Source organism: Brassica napus, chromosome A9 (genome assembly GCF_020379485.1).
Source record: "Brassica napus cultivar Da-Ae chromosome A9, Da-Ae, whole genome shotgun sequence".
NCBI lineage: Eukaryota > Viridiplantae > Streptophyta > Magnoliopsida > Brassicales > Brassicaceae > Brassica > Brassica napus.
The window spans coordinates 21,997,436-22,014,935 of record NC_063442.1 but is presented as its reverse complement, the minus strand read 5'-3'; the positions used below and the strand labels follow the sequence as shown (position 1 = coordinate 22,014,935).

Here is a 17,500-nt window from a genome sequence, read left to right as displayed (position 1 = left end):
GAGAGGATGGGGGGACGACGATTTGTGACACCCAGGCAGACGTGCCCTCGGCCAGAAGGCTTGGGGCGCATCTTGCGTTCAAAGACTCGATGGTTCACGGGAATCTGCAATTCACACCAAGTATCGCATTTTGCTACGTTCTTCATTGATGCAAGAGCCGAGATATCCATTGCTGAGAGTCGTTTTAGACTTTACATTGCAGCACTGCTTCCGAACAAACACCGTCTCCGGGTTGGCGAAAGCAGGCTGTTTAGTTGCATTTTCCTTGACCCTTTTTGTGCTGGGGTTTGGTGATATCCGGAAGCTATGCGTACGATCCAACCAAAACTGAAGTCTTGGGCATGGATGAACGCATAACCACAGAATCGGCAGGCACATTAAGAAACCGGCCTACCGAGAGTGATGTTTCATCGTTCTCAGGGCGTTCTGTTTCCAGGGTACGACAATGATCCTTCCGCAGGTTCACCTACGGAAACCTTGTTACGACTTCTCCTACCTCTAAATGATAAGGTTTAGTGGACTTCTCGCGACGTCGCAGATGGCGAACCACCCACGTCGCCGCGATCCAAACACTTCACCGGATCATTCAATCGGTAGGAGCGACGGGCGGTGTGTACAAAGGGCAGGGATGTAATCAACGCGAGCTGATGACTCGCGCTTACTAGGAATTCCTCGTTGAAGACCAACAATTGCAATGATCTATCCCCATCACGATGAAATTTCAAAGATTACTCGGGCCTGTTGGCCAAGGTGTGAACTCGTTGAATACATCAGTGTAGCGCGCGTGCGGCCCAGAACATCTAAGGGCATCACAGACCTGTTATTGCCTCAAACTTCCTTGGCCTAAACGGCCATAGTCCCTCTAAAAAGCCGACCGTGATAGGATGCCTCCATGTAGCTAGTTAGCAAGCTGAGGTCTCGTTTGTTAACGAAATTAACCAGACAAATCGCTCCACCAACTAAGAACGGCCATGCACCACCACCCATAGAATCAAGAAATAGGTCTCAGTCTGTCAATCCTTACTATGTCTGGACCTGGTAAGTTTCCCCGTGTTGAGTCAAATTAAGCCGCAGGCTCCACTCCTGGTGGTGCCCTTCCGTCAATTCCTTTATGTTTCAGCCTTACAACCATACTCCCCCCGGAACCCAAAAACTTTGATTTCTCATAAGGTGCCAGCAGAGTCCTAAAACGCTGATCCCTGGTCGGCATCGTTTATGGTTGAGACTAGGACGGTATCTGATCGTCTTCTAGCCCCCAACTTTCGTTCTTGATTAATGAAAACATCCTTGGCAAATGCTTTCGCAGTTGTTCGTCTTTCATAAATCCAAGAATTTCACCTCTGACTATGAAATACGAATGCCCCCGACTGTAGAAACCCGTTAAAAAAAAAAGAATGGTCGAGTATCTTTGTGGTGGCCGAGTCGCGGGCAATAACGATCGATCGAGAAGTTTTGAAGTACGAGGTGGGCGAAGAAGTGATCGTGAGTTAACTATGGGTCGAATAAGTTGGTCGACCATAGTTAGAAGATGCCTTAGATTGATGAGACGGAAGTTTTGGAAGCATACCAATTTTGGAAGCACGACGGTTTAGAAGCTCAACGTTTGTGAAGAATGACGATTCTTCAGCACGGAGTTTTCCGCGAAACTTCGTATCAGCGGAATATTATTTTGAAGACATTGGAAGCATGACGGGACTTAAGCACGACGGGAAGCAAGCACGACGGGATCGAAGCACGACGGGAAAACCCAAAATTAGACTAAAACCCTAATTTCGGTATTATGCAAGTCTTCGATGAAGCCGAAGGATCGGGAAATATTTACCGCCAAGGTGAGACTTCAGATTGGAGTTTCTTAAATAATTTAAACTCATCTGAAAGGGAGAAGAAAAATATTTGGGATTAATCGCGGGTCAGAAATTTACCGGAAGGACCAAAATCAGGCCAATGGACCGAGAAGCTCGAGGTGGCTTGTTGCATGGGTTCAGAACGTGGTGTCAACTGTCCAGCAAGATGAGTGTCTACAGAAGCTCGAGGTGTCGCCGTGCATGTAAGCTGCACATGCAGCTTGACATGTAGAAGCACGAGGTGGATCGACCAAGCACGAGGTGCCTCCGCGCATACAACCGAAGCATGCGGCCAGCCATGTGTGTGATGCTGTGGTGCCCTGCATGAGTTCTAGTCATGCAGACTGACATCTGGGAAGACTGGTGGCGTCCTGCATGTGTCCGGGACATGCAGCCAGCCATGTGGAGCACGAGGTGTCGCCGTGCATGCGTCCGGAGCCATGCGGAGCGACACACGGGCGGCCACCAACCTGAATCTGATTGGCTGCTGTATTCTATAAATAGGCCACGACTGTAATAACCCTCACGAGCCAATAAATTTTTGGTCGAGAAAAATCCCGCTCGACCAGTTTTTAGTTGGTTCAACAAGGATTAATAAAAATAAAGATCGACCCGGTAGATTAATTTCTCGAAGGGACTGTCTTGTGGTTGAAAGACCTTCACTTGATAGTTTGGTCGAGTCTTAATATTTTGGTCGAATTTTTATTAAACTGGAAGAGATTTTCCGAGAACAAGACGAGAGCCAAAGACAAGGAATATTTGGTTGAAAAATTATTGAAAATTATCAACCAACTGCTACAATTAATTTTGGACCAGACTCATGTCTTCCACCAGCCTGCTTGCTCAGTCTTTAATCACATGACTTGCACCTGCCTGCTTGCCTAGCTTCTTCAGTAACTGTCACATGACAATCACAAGCTGCCTGCTTGCCTTGTTTCTTAGATTGTCATGTGAGAAGCACATGAAAGGGCTGGAGTTTCTTCAAGTTAAGGAAAGGACAGCAGCATGTGCTGAGAGTGCTGAAGCAGCTGGCCAGCTGTCCCAACTCAGCTTAGCTTTGTCCTGAGTGAAACCCTCACCTGAAGAAAGCTCACCTCATATTTAACCCCTCTCCAGCTGCTTCCCACGTTCAGAACCCTGCAGAAAAACCTAGAGAATTTCAGAGAGAAAGAGAGAAAGAAGAACAGAAAAATCAGTGAGAAAAATCAAGAAAATAAATCAAGAAAAAATTGGTGGTGACCTAATCTTCAACCTTAGCTTAGTTTCTTACCTTGAGAAAGATCAGAAGGTGAGATTTTTAAATAAAACCCTAGACCTAGTTGAGTTCAGATCATGATCAGACCTTGATCTTTCACTTTGATCAGTCCAGCCACAAGCTTACCTTGGAGACGAGGATCAGCTGAGGCCATCTAGTCCTTTGGTTCATCTTGGTCAGAGGTAGAGTAAAGCTTGAAGTATCCAGTCCTGTCCATTCAGCCTTGTTCAAGTGGAACTCAAGTCTTGTCCTAGCCAGTTTCAAGACTAATCTTTAGGTGAGTCTAGAGAGAAGATGAGATAGATCATGAATGTGTACATCATTGAGTTTAAATTGTAGTATCTCAATTAGATAGAGTATAGTCTTTGAATCCTTTAAGAAGTGTATGGGTTTACTTAGTGTAAACACTTACACTTAAAGATTAATCAAAAGGTTAAAGTGAGGTTAATCATAATCATAGTACTTGTTCCCAAGTACTAATCTTAATTATGAAATAATCATGGTTTTGATTATGGATTAATCTTGGTTTAATTAAGAATTAATCTTGGTTTAATTAAGAATTTAATCTGAGATTAATTAAGGAGTAATCATGATTAATTAAGTACTAATCTTGGATTAATTAAAGATTAATATGAGATTAATTAAGGATTAATCTAGGATGAATTAAGAGTTAATTATGATTAATTAAGGATTAATTATAGATTAATTTGAAATAAATATGGAAGTAAAATAATGTGAAGTAAAATGATGTGAAGTCTTGTTATATTCACTATCCCTAAAGCCCCCGCATTACCGTGACTTGGTCCTGCGAATGGAACAAGGTCATGAAGACACGATGATGGGGTAGCTCCCTGGAGACCGTGTACTGCATGACGATGCAGTGTTGGATTGTTCATACCGGACATTCGACAATCATGGTGATGCTAACTCACTAGTCTCGGTTAGCTTTAGTGGTTTCTCGGGTCTAGTATATATATTGTATTATATGTGTATGATAACGGGCGGGTGTTGTGGAAGTGATGTTTAAAATAATAATTCACAATAATGATCGATATTAAAGTATAGTACTAGTACTTGCATGATCATGTATATGCATTTGATAATTGCTTGATTTATTATTGATTGTGTTGTGATTCTAGATTCACTGAGTAAACTAGTTGCTCATGACTCATTTGTGTGTGCAGGTAACCCTTAGGTGGGAGACACTTAAATGTTTTGGACGGAAGGAGCGGCCAACCAGCGGTAGTATTTTGTTGTCCTTGCAACGTACGTTTTGATGTATATTTACTTAAAATGTTGTTGGGCGATAGGCCGTAGGGTAAACTATAACAGTTTGTAAGATGTTTAAAGTAAATAAATAATGTATAAAAGATGTTTATAAATCACAAGTTCTCATATGATATTAGTCCTTGTCCGGGACGAACTAACTATCGAATATTGCTTTATCGGGTTGAAAAGCCTAGAGTAATATCCGATAGGAGTGTCTGTGTTCTTTGGTTGTTGGTCTAAGGTGATCGGATTTATTTCGAGAACCTCGGGTCGACCATCAGGGAACATCGACCGTGTCATTTCCGGTTATCTACGATCGGGACAAAGTTGGTATCAGAGCATTGTTATACGATGCTAGAATGGGACTTGTTTCAAAAAACTTTCGAGTCAAAAATGTGTCGCAAGGATAATTAGGATATGCTGGTTTGTTCCTTCTTTTAGGAATTGATAGACCTGGGTAGAAACTTACCATGATCTTTTGTTGCAGATGCCACCGAGGCAGGCACATCGTGGTGGACATTATCTACCGATACCTATTTCATCATCTTCAGACTCCTCGCCGCCATCTACTCCGGCACCACTTCCGACTCCTAGCTTTGAGGCTACACCTTTAGGCTCTAGCTTTGAGACTGACCCGTCTGAAGGGTCATATGATCAGACACCGGAGCACATTCCTTTGTCTCCAGACCCATACTTTATGGACATCGAGGTGGATGTGGTACACGATAGTCCAGTGCATGGAGATCATCCCGCAGCTCCTGCATCTCCTGCCACTCATATTCCACCGGCTCCTGCCGCTCATATTCCACCGGCCCCTGCCGCACCTATTCCGGCAGCACAACCTCAACCAGCGCCAACCGATCCAGCTATGATAGCACTTCTGGAACTGATGGCTGAGATGGTGAATTTGCAATATCAAGCATTGAATGCACAGCGAGAAGCACAGCGTGCTCAGCCAGCTCCAGTACCTACCACTTCTCACCCGGACTTCCTGAAGATAGTCATGATTATGAAGAACTTGGGGACGAAGCATTACCAGGGAGGCACTGATCCCTTTGAAGCAGATGCGTGGCTTCACAATCTCGAGCAGAACTTTGCTGCAACCCGTTGTCCGGAAGAATTTAAAAAAGACGTGGCTGTTTACTATTTAGAGAAGGACGCCATCAGTTGGTGGTCATGCGTAGAGAGGAACTTTGGAGACTTCAATCTGAGTTGGGATGACTTCCGTACAGCGTTCGTTCGAAAGTACTTCCCACCGGAAGCCCGTGATCGATTGGAGATTAAATTCAGGGAGCTAGTTCAGAGAGGATTATCTGTTAGGAAGTATGAGGCAGAGTTCACCCGTCTCAGGAAGTATGTCCACTATGGTCGAGAGGACGAGATGATGATTATCCGTAAGTTCCTTCGAGGACTTAACCCATATATCAGGAGCAGACTTGAGGCAGTAGAGTTTCATCGGCTTGCTGATCTTGTTGAGCGTGCTGTGAACGTTGAGGAGGCCATTGCTGCTGAGAGAGCTTCTTCTAGCAATGCTGCACAACCTAGACGTCCATCTGTTCCGTTCCAGCCTCAGCCGCATTCTGCTATGCAGCGAGGACGAGGAGGTAGAGCTTTTCGGGGAGGTCGTTATGGAGGTTCTAGACCTAGAACCCCGACTTGTTTCACTTGTGGCCAGCTGGGCCATGTTAGGAGGGATTGTCCGACCGTGGGACAGTTCCAACCGGCTGTACCATCTCATATCACTTGTTTCACGTGTGGAGAGCGAGGACATTATGCGACATCATGTCCACGCAGTCATCTTGCTCAGCCTGTTGTTTCGAGTGCTCGACCTGCCAGACCAGTTAACCCACTTTTACCCTTACCTCCTGCTAAGCGTCAAGCCACTGCTGGTAGGGCTTACGCTTTAGAGTTACCAGGACCATCCGGACCACCTCAGGGTCCGATTTCAGGTTTGTTTTCTTATCCGATTGAGTGTTGCATAAATTATTAAAAATAAAAAAATAATTGATTTGTGAATTAGTGATATAAAAATATTATAAAAGTGGTTGAGTAAGTAATTGACGGTAAAGTCAATTATTGTCAGGGACTTTGCTTGTGGGTGGAATATCCGCCCACATCCTTTTCGATTCAGGAGCAACACATAGTTTTGTAGCTCCCGAAGTAGCATCCCAATTCGATGGAGAATTCACTAGGGTGAATTTATCCATTCCCGTTCTAACTCCCGGAGATCAAGTTCTTGAAACTGAAGGCTGTATTCTTAGAGTTCCAATCATTATCCAAGATATGGTTTTTCCGGCTGATTTGTTAGTTCTCCCCTTAGAGAGGTACGAGGTAATCTTAGGGATGGATTGGCAGTCAAGTTACCGAGCTCACCTTGATTGTGGTCGAGGAAATATTGTTTTCGAGAGAGATACCCAACCCCCTTTAGCTTACCATGGCATAGTACCAAGTGATGGAGCGTCATTAGTGTCAGCATTGAGAATTGAAAACCTTTTGGAGAAGGGTGAAGAAGTATACTTAGTGACCTTAGTTGCTGGACAAGTAGAAGACGAGAAAGAGCAGAACATGGAAGAAATACCAGTAGTCAGAGAATATGAGGACGTGTTTAAGGCATTAGAGGGATTGCCGCCGTCTAGGAGTAACCCCTTTAGTATAACCTTAGAACCCGGATCAGCTGCAATAGCAAAGGCACCATACCGAATGGCACCAGCAGAACTCGCTGAGTTGAAGCAGCAGTTAGCTGATTTGTTAGACAAAGGTTTCATACGTCCTAGTTCATCACCATGGGGAGCACCCGTGCTATTTGTAAAGAAGAAAGATGGAAGCATGCGGTTATGTATCGATTATCGTGGAATCAATAACGTAACCATAAAAGACAAGTACCCACTCCCAAGAATTGATGAGCTGTTAGACCAGTTTCAAGGCGCAAGCTGATTTTCGAAGATTGATTTAGTTTCAGGTTATCATCAGATTCCGATTTCCGAAACCGATATCATGAAGACCGCCTTTAGAACCCGCTATGGACACTTTGAGTTCGTAGTAATGCCTTTTGGTCTTACCAATGCCCCGGCTGCATTTATGCGACTGATGAATGAAGTATTTTGGGATTACCTGGATGCGTTTGTTATCATATTCATTGACGACATCCTCATATATTCCCGAAGTGCAGAAGAACACGAAAGGCATCTACGACTAGTTTTGGAGCGTCTCCGAGATCAAAAGGTTTTTGCTAAGCTTAGTAAATGTCGTTTCTGGAAAAGAGAAGTTGGCTTCTTAGGACATCCAGTGTCAGAAGAAGGAGTTGCCATCGATCCAGAAAAGATAGCTGCTATTAAAGAATGGCCGCATCCGACTTCTGTTACCGAGATTCAAAGTTTTCTTGGATTAGCCGGCTATTACAGAAAGTTTGTCCAAGGATTTGCAAGCGTATCAAAGCCTTTCACTCGTCTTACCGGTAAAGGGATTGCTTATGAATGGAGTACAGAAACCGAGAAAGCATTCGAAAAGTTAAAAGAAGCTTTGACAACTGCACCTATCTTAGCATTGCCTAAGCCTAACCAACCATACACCGTGTATACGGATGCATCTCATGTTGGTTTAGGTTGTTTGCTGATGCAGGACGATAAGGTAATCGCCTATGCATCTAGGCAACTAAGAAAGCATGAAGTGAATTATCCGACACATGATCTAGAGATGGCTGCAGTAGTATTTGCCCTTCGGATTTGGCGATCATATTTGTATGGTGAGAAGATCCAAGTGTTCACTGACCATAAAAGCCTTAAGTATCTTTTCACTCAACCTGATCTGAACCTAAGGCAAAGACGATGGATGGAGTTCGTAGCTGATTACGACATGCAGATCCTATACCATCCAGGAAAAGCCAACGTTGTTGCTGATGCGTTGAGCAGAAGGAAAGTTGATGTAGCTGTTGAAAAAGAACTCCAAAACTTGGAAGCGGAATTCAAGATGATTAGTTTGGCTGCCTTAGAAGGAGAGGAAAGAGAACCTCTAGGACTACAAGCAGTAAGCCAAGCTGGTTTACTTTCTCGTATCCGAGAATATCAAATGAGAGATGTGTACCTGAAGAAGATACGAGAACAGTTGAACGAAGGAAACATCGGAGGATATCAAGTTGCAAGTGATGGAACTTTGTTACTCAATGGTCGAGTAACTGTTCCGAAAGGAGAAGGACTTCAAGAGGAGATTCTAAGGACTGCACACCATTCTCTCTTAAGCATTCATCCCGGGAGCACAAAGATGTATCGAGATATCAGAAGATATTACCACTGGCCAGGGATGAAGAGAGATGTTGCCATATGGGTTTCTCAGTGTCAAAGTTGCCAGAGGATAAAAGCTGAACACCAAGTCCCAGGTGGCTTAGGATATGCTGGTTTGTTCCTTCTTTTAGGAATTGATAGACCTGGGTAGAAACTTACCATGATCTTTTGTTGCAGATGCCACCGAGACAGGCACATCGTGGTGGACATTATCTACCGATACCTATTTCATCATCTTCAGACTCCTCGCCGCCATCTACTCCGGCACCACTTCCGACTCCTAGCTTTGAGGCTACACCTTCAGGCTCTAGCTTTGAGACTGACCCGTCTGAAGAGTCATATGATCAGACACCAGAGCACATTCCTTTGTCTCCAGACCCGTACTATATGGACATCGAGGTGGATATGGTACACGATAGTCCAGTGCATGGAGATCATCCCGTAGCTCCTGCATCTCCTGCCGCTCATATTCCACCGGCTCCTGCCGCTCATATTCCACCGGCCCCTGCCGCACCTATTCCGGCAGCACAACCTCAACCAGCGCCAACCGATCCAGCTATGATAGCACTTCTGGAACTGATGGCTGAGATGGTGAATTTGCAATATCAAGCATTGAATGCACAGCGAGAAGCACAGCGTGCTCAGCCAGCTCAAGTACCTACCACTTCTCACCCGGACTTCCTGAAGATAGTCATGATTATGAAGAACTTGGGGACGAAGCATTACCAGGGAGGCACTGATCCCTTTGAAGCAGATGCGTGGCTTCACAATCTCGAGCAGAACTTTGCTGCAACCCGTTGTCCGGAAGAATTTAAAAAAGACGTGGCTGTTTACTATTTAGAGAAGGACGCCATCAGTTGGTGGTTATGCGTAGAGAGGAACTTTGGAGACTTCAATCTGAGTTGGGATGACTTCCGTACAGCGTTCGTTCGAAAGTACTTCCCACCGGAAGCCCGTGATCGATTGGAGATTAAATTCATGTAGCTAGTTCAGGGAGGATTATCTGTTAGGAAGTATGAGGCAGAGTTCACCCGTCTCAGGAAGTATGTCCACTATGGTCGAGCGGACGAGATGATGATTATCCGTAAGTTCCTTCGAGGACTTAACCCATATATCAGGAGCAGACTTAAGGCAGTAGAGTTTCATCGGCTTGCTGATCTTGTTGAGCGTGCTGTGAACGTTGAGGAGGTCATTGCTGCTGAGAGAGCTTCTTCTAGCAATGCCGCACAACCTAGACGTCCATCTGTTCCGTTCCAGCCTCAGCCGCATTCTGCTATGCAGCGAGGACGAGGAGGTAGAGCTTTTCGGGGAGGTCGTTATGGAGGTTCTAGACCTAGAACCCCGACTTGTTTCACTTGTGGCCAGCTGGGCCATGTTAGGAGGGATTGTCCGACCGTGGGACAGTTCCAACCGGCTGTACCATCTCACATCACTTGTTTCACGTGTGGAGAGCGAGGACATTATGCGACATAATGTCCACACACTCATCTTGCTCAGCCTGTTGTTTCGAGTGCTCGACCTGCCAGACCAGTTAACCCACCTTTACCCTTACCTCCTGCTAAGCGTCAAGCCACTGCTGGTAGGGCTTACGCTTTAGAGTTACCAGGACCATCCGGACCACCTCAGGGTCCGATTTCAGGTTTGTTTTCTTATCCGATTGAGTGTTGCATAAATTATTAAAAATAAAAAAATAATTGATTTGTGAATTAGTGATATAAAAATATTATAAAAGTGGTTGAGTAAGTAATTGACGGGAAAGTCAATTATTGTCAGGGACTTTGCTTGTGGGTGGAATATCCGCCCACATCCTTTTCGATTCAGGAGCAACACATAGTTTTGTAGCTCCCGAAGTAGCATCCCAATTCGATGGAGAATTCACTAAGGTGAATTTATCCATTCCCGTTCTAACTCCCGGAGATCAAGTTCTTGAAACTGAAGGCTGTATTCTAGGAGTTCCAATCATTATCCAAGATATGGTTTTTCCGGCTGATTTGTTAATTCTCCCCTTAGAGAGGTACGAGGTAATCTTAGGGATGGATTGGCTGTCAAGTTACCGAGCTCACCTTGATTGTGGTCGAGGAAATATTGTTTTCGAGAGAGATACCCAACCCCCTTTAGCTTACCATGGCATAGGACCAAGTGATGGAGCGTCATTAGTGTCAGCATTGAGAATTGAAAACCTTTTGGAGAAGGGTGAAGAAGTATACTTAGTGACCTTAGTTGCTGGACCAGTAGAAGACGAGAAAGAGCAGAACATGGAAGAAATACCAGTAGTCAGAGAATATGAGGACGTGTTTAAGGCATTAGAGGGATTGCCGCCGTCTAGGAGTAACCCCTTTAGTATAACCTTAGAACCCGGATCAGCTGCAATAGCAAAGGCACCATACCGAATGGCACCAGCAGAACTCGCTGAGTTGAAGCAGCAGTTAGCTGATTTGGTAGACAAAGGTTTCATACGTCCTAGTTCATCACCATGGGGAGCACCCGTGCTATTTGTAAAGAAGAAAGACGGAAGCATGCAGTTATGTATCGATTATCGTTGAATCAATAACGTAACCATAAAAGACAAGTACCCACTCCCAAGAATTGATGAGCTGTTAGACCAGTTACAAGGCGCAAGCTGGTTTTCGAAGATTGATTTAGCTTCAGGTTATCATCAGATTCCGATTTCCGAAACCGATATCATGAAGACCGCCTTTAGAACCCGCTATGGACACTTTGAGTTTGTAGTAATGCCTTTTGGTCTTACCAATGCCCCGGATGCATTTATGCGACTGATGAATGAAGTATTTCGGGATTACCTGGATTAGTTTGTTATCATATTCATTGACGACATCCTAATATATTCCCGAAGTGCAGAAGAACACGAAAGGCATCTACTACTAGTTTTGGAGCGTCTCCGAGATCAAAAGCTTTTTGCTAAGCTTAGTAAATTTCGTTTCTGGAAAAGAGAAGTTGGCTTCTTAGGACATCGAGTGTCAGAAGAAGGAGTTGCCGTCGATCCAAAAAAGATAGCTGCTATTAAGGAATGGCCGCATCCGACTTCTGTTACCGAGATTCGAAGTTTTCTTGGATTGGCCGGCTATTACAAAAAGTTTGTCCAAGGATTTGCAAGCGTATCAAAGCCTTTCACTCGTCTTACCGGTAAAGGGATTGCTTATGAATGGAGTACAAAAACCGAGAAAGCATTCGAAAAGTTAAAAGAAGCTTTGACGACTGCACCTATCTTAGCATTCCCTAAGCCTAACCAACCATACACCGTGTATACGGATGCATCTCATGTTGGTTTAGGTTGTGTGCTGATGCAGGACGATAAGGTAATTGCCTATGCATCTAGGCAACTAAGAAAGCATGAAGTGAATTATCCGACACATGATCTAGAGATGGCTGCAGTAGTATTTGCCCTTCGGATTTGACGATCATATTTGTATGGTGAGAAGATCCAAGTGTTCACTGACCATAAAAGCCTTAAGTATCTTTTCACTCAACCTGATCTGAACCTAAGGCAAAGACGATGGATGGAGTTCGTAGCTGATTACGACATGCAGATCCTATACCATCCAGGAAAAGCCAACGTTGTTGCTGATGCGTTGAGCAGAAGGAAAGTTGATGTAGATGTTGAAAAAGAACTCCAGAACTTGGAAGCCGAATTCAAGATGATTAGTTTGGCTGCCTTAGAAGGAGAGGAAAGAGAACCTCTAGGACTACAAGCAGTAAGCCAAGCTGGTTTACTTTCTCGTATCCGAGAATATCAAATGAGAGATGTGAACCTGAAGAAGATTTGAGAGCAGTTGAACGAAGGAAACATCGGAGGATATCAAGTTGCAAGTGATGGAACTTTGTTACTCAATGGTCGAGTAACTGTTCCGAAAGGAGAAGGACTTCAAGAGGAGATTCTAAGGACTGCACACCATTCTCTCTTAAGCATTCATCCCGGGAGCACAAAGATGTATCGAGATATCAGAAGATATTACCACTGGCGAGGGATGAAGAGAGATGTTGCCATATGGGTTTCTCAGTGTCAAAGTTGCCAGAGGATAAAAGCTGAACACCAAGTCCCAGGTGGCTTACTTAAAAGCCTACCTATCCCTGAATGGAAATGGGATGCAGTAGCGATGGACTTGATTTTTGGTTTACCTCGAGCACCCGGCCGTGGGAATGATGCAGTTTGGGTGATTGTCGATCGTCTCACCAAATCTGCTCATTTCCTACCGATGAAACTTACAGACAAAGTTGAGACGTTAGCAGAGCTGTATTTGGAGGAAATAGTAAAGCTTCATGGGGTACCAGCAAATATAGTTTCAGACCGAGACCCGCGCTTTACAGCTGAATTTTGGCGAGCCTTTCAACAAGCCTTGGGAACTGATTTGCATATGAGTACAGTGTTTCATCCAGAAACCGATGGCCAAACCGAAAGAACCATTAGAACTCTGGAAGATCTGTTAAGGTTGTGTATCTTAGACTGGAATGGTCTGTGGGAAAAGTTTTTGCCGCTGATAGAATTCTCCTACAACAATAGCTACCACTCTTGTATTGGTATGTCACCATACGAAGCATTGTATGGTCGACCTTGTAGAACGCCAGTATGTTGGGAAGAAGTTGGTGAGAGAAGAATTCTTGGTCCAGAAATAGTAGATGAAGCTGCAGAAAAAGTAAGGATAATTCAAGCCAATATGAAGAAGGCTCAAGACCGACAAAAGAAGTATGCAGACCGCGGTAGAAGAGAAGTCATTTTTGCAGTAAATGATTCAGTCTTCTTGAAAGTAGCTGCACAAAAAGGAAAGGATCGATTTGGAAAAATTGGGAAGCTAGCTACTCGTTACATTTGGCCGTACCAAATTGTCGCCAGAGTTGGAGAAGTAGCCTATAGACTAGAACTTCCACACGATATGCCTATGCATCAGGTATTTCATGTGTCGATGCTGCGTAAGCATATACCAGATCCGAATATGGTCGAGCCGCAGCGACCAGAGAACTTGCAACCTAACCTCACTTATCCTGAAGGTCCTTTGCGAATAGGCGAGCGTCGTATCAAGAAATTGAAGAATAGGGAAATTTCGCAAGTTCAAGTATTTTGGGGAAAGCGACAGAGAGTTGTTATAACATGGGAGGATGAAGATAAGTTCCGAGTTTATTATCCAGAACTCTTCTCAGATACCCCAGTCGTCCAGTAAAGGGGTGTACACTTGTTTTTTTGAGAATTCGAGGACGAATTATTTTAAGGGGGGGGGGGGGGGGGGGGGGAAGAGTGTAATAACCCTCAAGAGCCAATAAATTTTTGGTCGAGAAAAATCCCTCTCGACCAGTTTTTAGTTGGTTCAACAAGGATTAATAAAAATAAAGATCGACCCGGTAGATTAATTTCTCGAAGGGACTGTCTTGTGGTTGAAAGACCTTCACTTGATAGTTTGGTCGAGTCTTAATATTTTGGTCGAATTTTTATTAAACTGGAAGAGATTTTCCGAGAACAAGACGAGAGCCAAAGACAAGGAATATTTGGTTGAAAAATTATTGAAAATTATCAACCAACTGCTACAATTAATTTTGGACCAGACTCATGTCTTCCACCAGCCTGCTTGCTCAGTCTTTAATCACATGACTTGCACCTGCCTGCTTGCCTAGCTTCTTCAGTAACTGTCACATGACAATCACAAGCTGCCTGTTTGCCTTGTTTCTTAGATTGTCATGTGAGAAGCACATGAAAGGGCTGGAGTTTCTTCAGGTTAAGGAAAGGACAGCAGCTTGTGCTGAGAGTGCTGAAGCAGCTGGCCAGCTGTCCCCACTCAGCTTAGCTTTTTCCTGAGTGAAACCCTCACCTGAAGCAATCTCACCTCATATTTAACCCCTCTCCAGCTGCTTCCCACGTTCAGAACCCTGCAGAAAAACCTAGAGAATTTCAGAGAGAAAGAGAGAAAGAAGAACAGAAAAATCAGTGAGAAAAATCAAGAAAATAAATCAAGAAAAAATTGGTGGTGATCTAATCTTCAACCTTAGCTTAGTTTACCTTGAGAAAGATCAGAAGGTGAGATTTTTAAATAAAACCCTAGACCTAGTTGAGTTCAGATCATGATCAGACCTTGATCTTTCTCTTTGATCAGTCCAGCCACAAGCTTACCTTGGAGAAGAAGATCAGCTAAGGCCATCTAGTCCTTTGGTTCATCTTGGTCAGAGGTAGAGTAAAGCTTGAATTATCCAGTCCTGTCAATTCAGCCTTGTTCAAGTGGAACTCAAGTCTTGTCCAAGCCAGTTTCAAGACTAATTTTTAGGTGAGTCTAGATAGAAGATGAGATAGATCATTAATGTGTACATGATTGAGTTTAAATTGTAGTATCTCAATTAGATAGTAAAGTCGTTGAATCCTTTAAGAAGTGTATGGGTTTACTTAGTGTAAACACTTACACTTAAAGATTAATCAAATGGTTAAAGTGAGGTTAATCATAATCATAGTACTTGTTCCCAAGTATTAATCTTAATTATGAAATAATCATGGTTTTGATTATGGATTAATCTTGGTTTAATTAAGAATTAATCTTGGTTTAATTAAGAATTTAATCTGAGATTAATTAAGGAGTAATCATGATTAATTAAGTACTAATCTTGGATTAATTAAAGATTAATATGAGATTAATTAAGGATTAATCTAGGATTAATTAAGAGTTAATTATGATTAATTAAGGATTAATTATAGATTAATTTGAAATAAATATGGAAGTAAAATAATGTGAAGTAAAATGATGTGAAGTCTTGTTATATTCACTATCCCTAAAGCCCCCGCATTACCGTGACTTGGTCCTGCGAATGGAACAAGGTCATGAAGACACGATGATGGGGTAGCTCCCTGGAGACCGTGTACTGCATGACGATGCAGTGTCGGATTGTTCATACCGGACATTCGACAATCATGGTGATGCTAACTCACTAGTCTCGGTTAGCCTTAGTGGTTTCTCGGGTCTAGTATATATATTATATTATATGAGTATGGTAACGGGCGGGTGTTGTGGAAGTGATGTTTAAAATAAGAATTCACAATGATGATCGATATTAAAGTATAGTACTAGTACTTGCATGATCATGTATATGCATTTGATAATTGCTTGATTTATTATTGATTGTGTTGTGATACTAGATTCACTGAGTAAACTAGTTGCTCATGACTCATTTGTGTGTGTAGGTAACCCTTAGGTGGGAGACACTTAAATGTTTTGGACGGAAGGAGCTGCCAACCAGCGGTAGTATTTTGTTGTCCTTGCAACGTACGTTTTGATGTATATTTACTTAAAACGTTGTTGGGCGATAGGCCGTAGGGTAAACTATAACAGTTTGTAAGATGTTTAAAGTAAATAAATAATGTATAAAAGATGTTTATAAATCACAAGTTCTCATATGATATTAGTCCTTGTCCGGGACGAACTAACTATCAAATATTGCTTTATCGGGTTGAAAAGCCTAGAGTAATATCCGATAGGAGTGTATGTCTTCTTTGGTTGTTGGTTTAAGGTGATCGGATTTATTTCGAGAACCTCGGGTCGACCATCAGGGAACATCGACCGTGTCATTTCTGGTTATCTACGATCGGGGGTGTCACAACGACCCCAGCTCATTTGAGGACATCCAGACCTGTCCAAGCCAAGTTAAAAACGTGAGAGAAAAGTAGAAAAAGAAAGCTAGTGATTCCGAGCTATTTCGAGAGTTTTAGAGAGTTTTTGAGATCAGTTCTCTACTGATTTTGAGTCATCGCCTTGGGAAGGTTCTGTTCAACTGAAGGTCAATCAAATGAAGATTAGCTCAGATGGGAGTCAAGTCAACGTGGCCAGAGAGAAAGAGAGAGAGAAGCAAAGTGGTCGACTTAGAGTGTAGTCGATTCTCACCGAGAAGGCCAGTTCTGTCTGATCGACGATTCTCTACGATTGTGACGCGGAAGCTCTGTCCAGTTCAATTCTTCCAAGCCAGTCGTATTCTATGATGGTCAAGTAGACGTGCTGTCCAGAGTTAGTTCAGAACCACGAGTTCAGATCAGTCGAAGTTTTGCTCGATACTCCGCCGGGAAATCCGAAAAACTGTCCAGAAGCTAGAGGAGGTTCTGTCTAAGTCCAGATCAGTCTGTCGAGGCCTGTCAGAGTCTACATGATCAAGCCGAGGTTCTGTCCAAGACAAGATCAGTCCAGTACACTCCAGACGTTGATCTTGGGTTTTGGCCAAGTCCTCTCCAATCAACCACCGCTTCTCGCCTAGAACAATGTGAGTTAGTTTTGTTTGAGTTCCACTTGGAGCTTAGGTTAGATCGAGTTGCATATAGAGTAGAATGATGACACTATTGAATGGTAGAGTCCTTAGGGTTATTTTATTTATGGAACCGGACTCAGTTTAGCACGGGCTAAGCTGAGATGAATGGAATTAAGACTGAGTTGATAACCTGATTAGGACTAAGAATAGGGTGCATCATGTTTTCTATTCTTGCGTGTTGATATGGTTGAGTGCAGGTTCCCGTTATCTTTAAAGATAGTTTCTCAGCGGGAGGCTGGACTATCTGGGTAACGGTTTGATTGAGTTGTTTAGTATTGATATTATTGTTTAGTAGTTAGTACTAAGGGTCTTAGGCCATATAGGCCGGACTACTGGTACTATTGGTTTGTGTTGTAGAGTCGAGTCTCTAGTTAGGATCTGGAACTTTATCTTTAGGTTAGGTTCTAGATTGAGTTTGTGTTGTGTGAGTGTTGCCGACTGTATGTGCGTAACCCGCCCATACTAGGCTTCTTTGGGGTTGATTAGTGTTTCCACGCCCTCCTATTCAGTGGGTTCAAGGAAACCCCTTATTCGCTGGATCGGGAAAACTCAGGCGAACAGGGTCATGTCCT

At 43.4% G+C, this 17,500-nt stretch overlaps 1 non-coding gene and 1 pseudogene across 1 annotated transcript; one reads left to right on the top strand and one right to left on the bottom strand.

Moving 5' to 3' along the window:
- Positions 1 to 25: 25 nt before the first annotated feature.
- Positions 26 to 181, bottom strand: LOC125578712. Its single transcript, XR_007316795.1, has one exon. It is a non-coding gene; the product is annotated as a 5.8S ribosomal RNA (ribosomal RNA).
- Positions 182 to 8,822: 8,641 nt separating this feature from the next.
- LOC125578139 lies at positions 8,823 to 12,061 on the top strand (annotated as a pseudogene).
- The last annotated feature ends 5,439 nt before the right edge of the window (positions 12,062 to 17,500 follow it).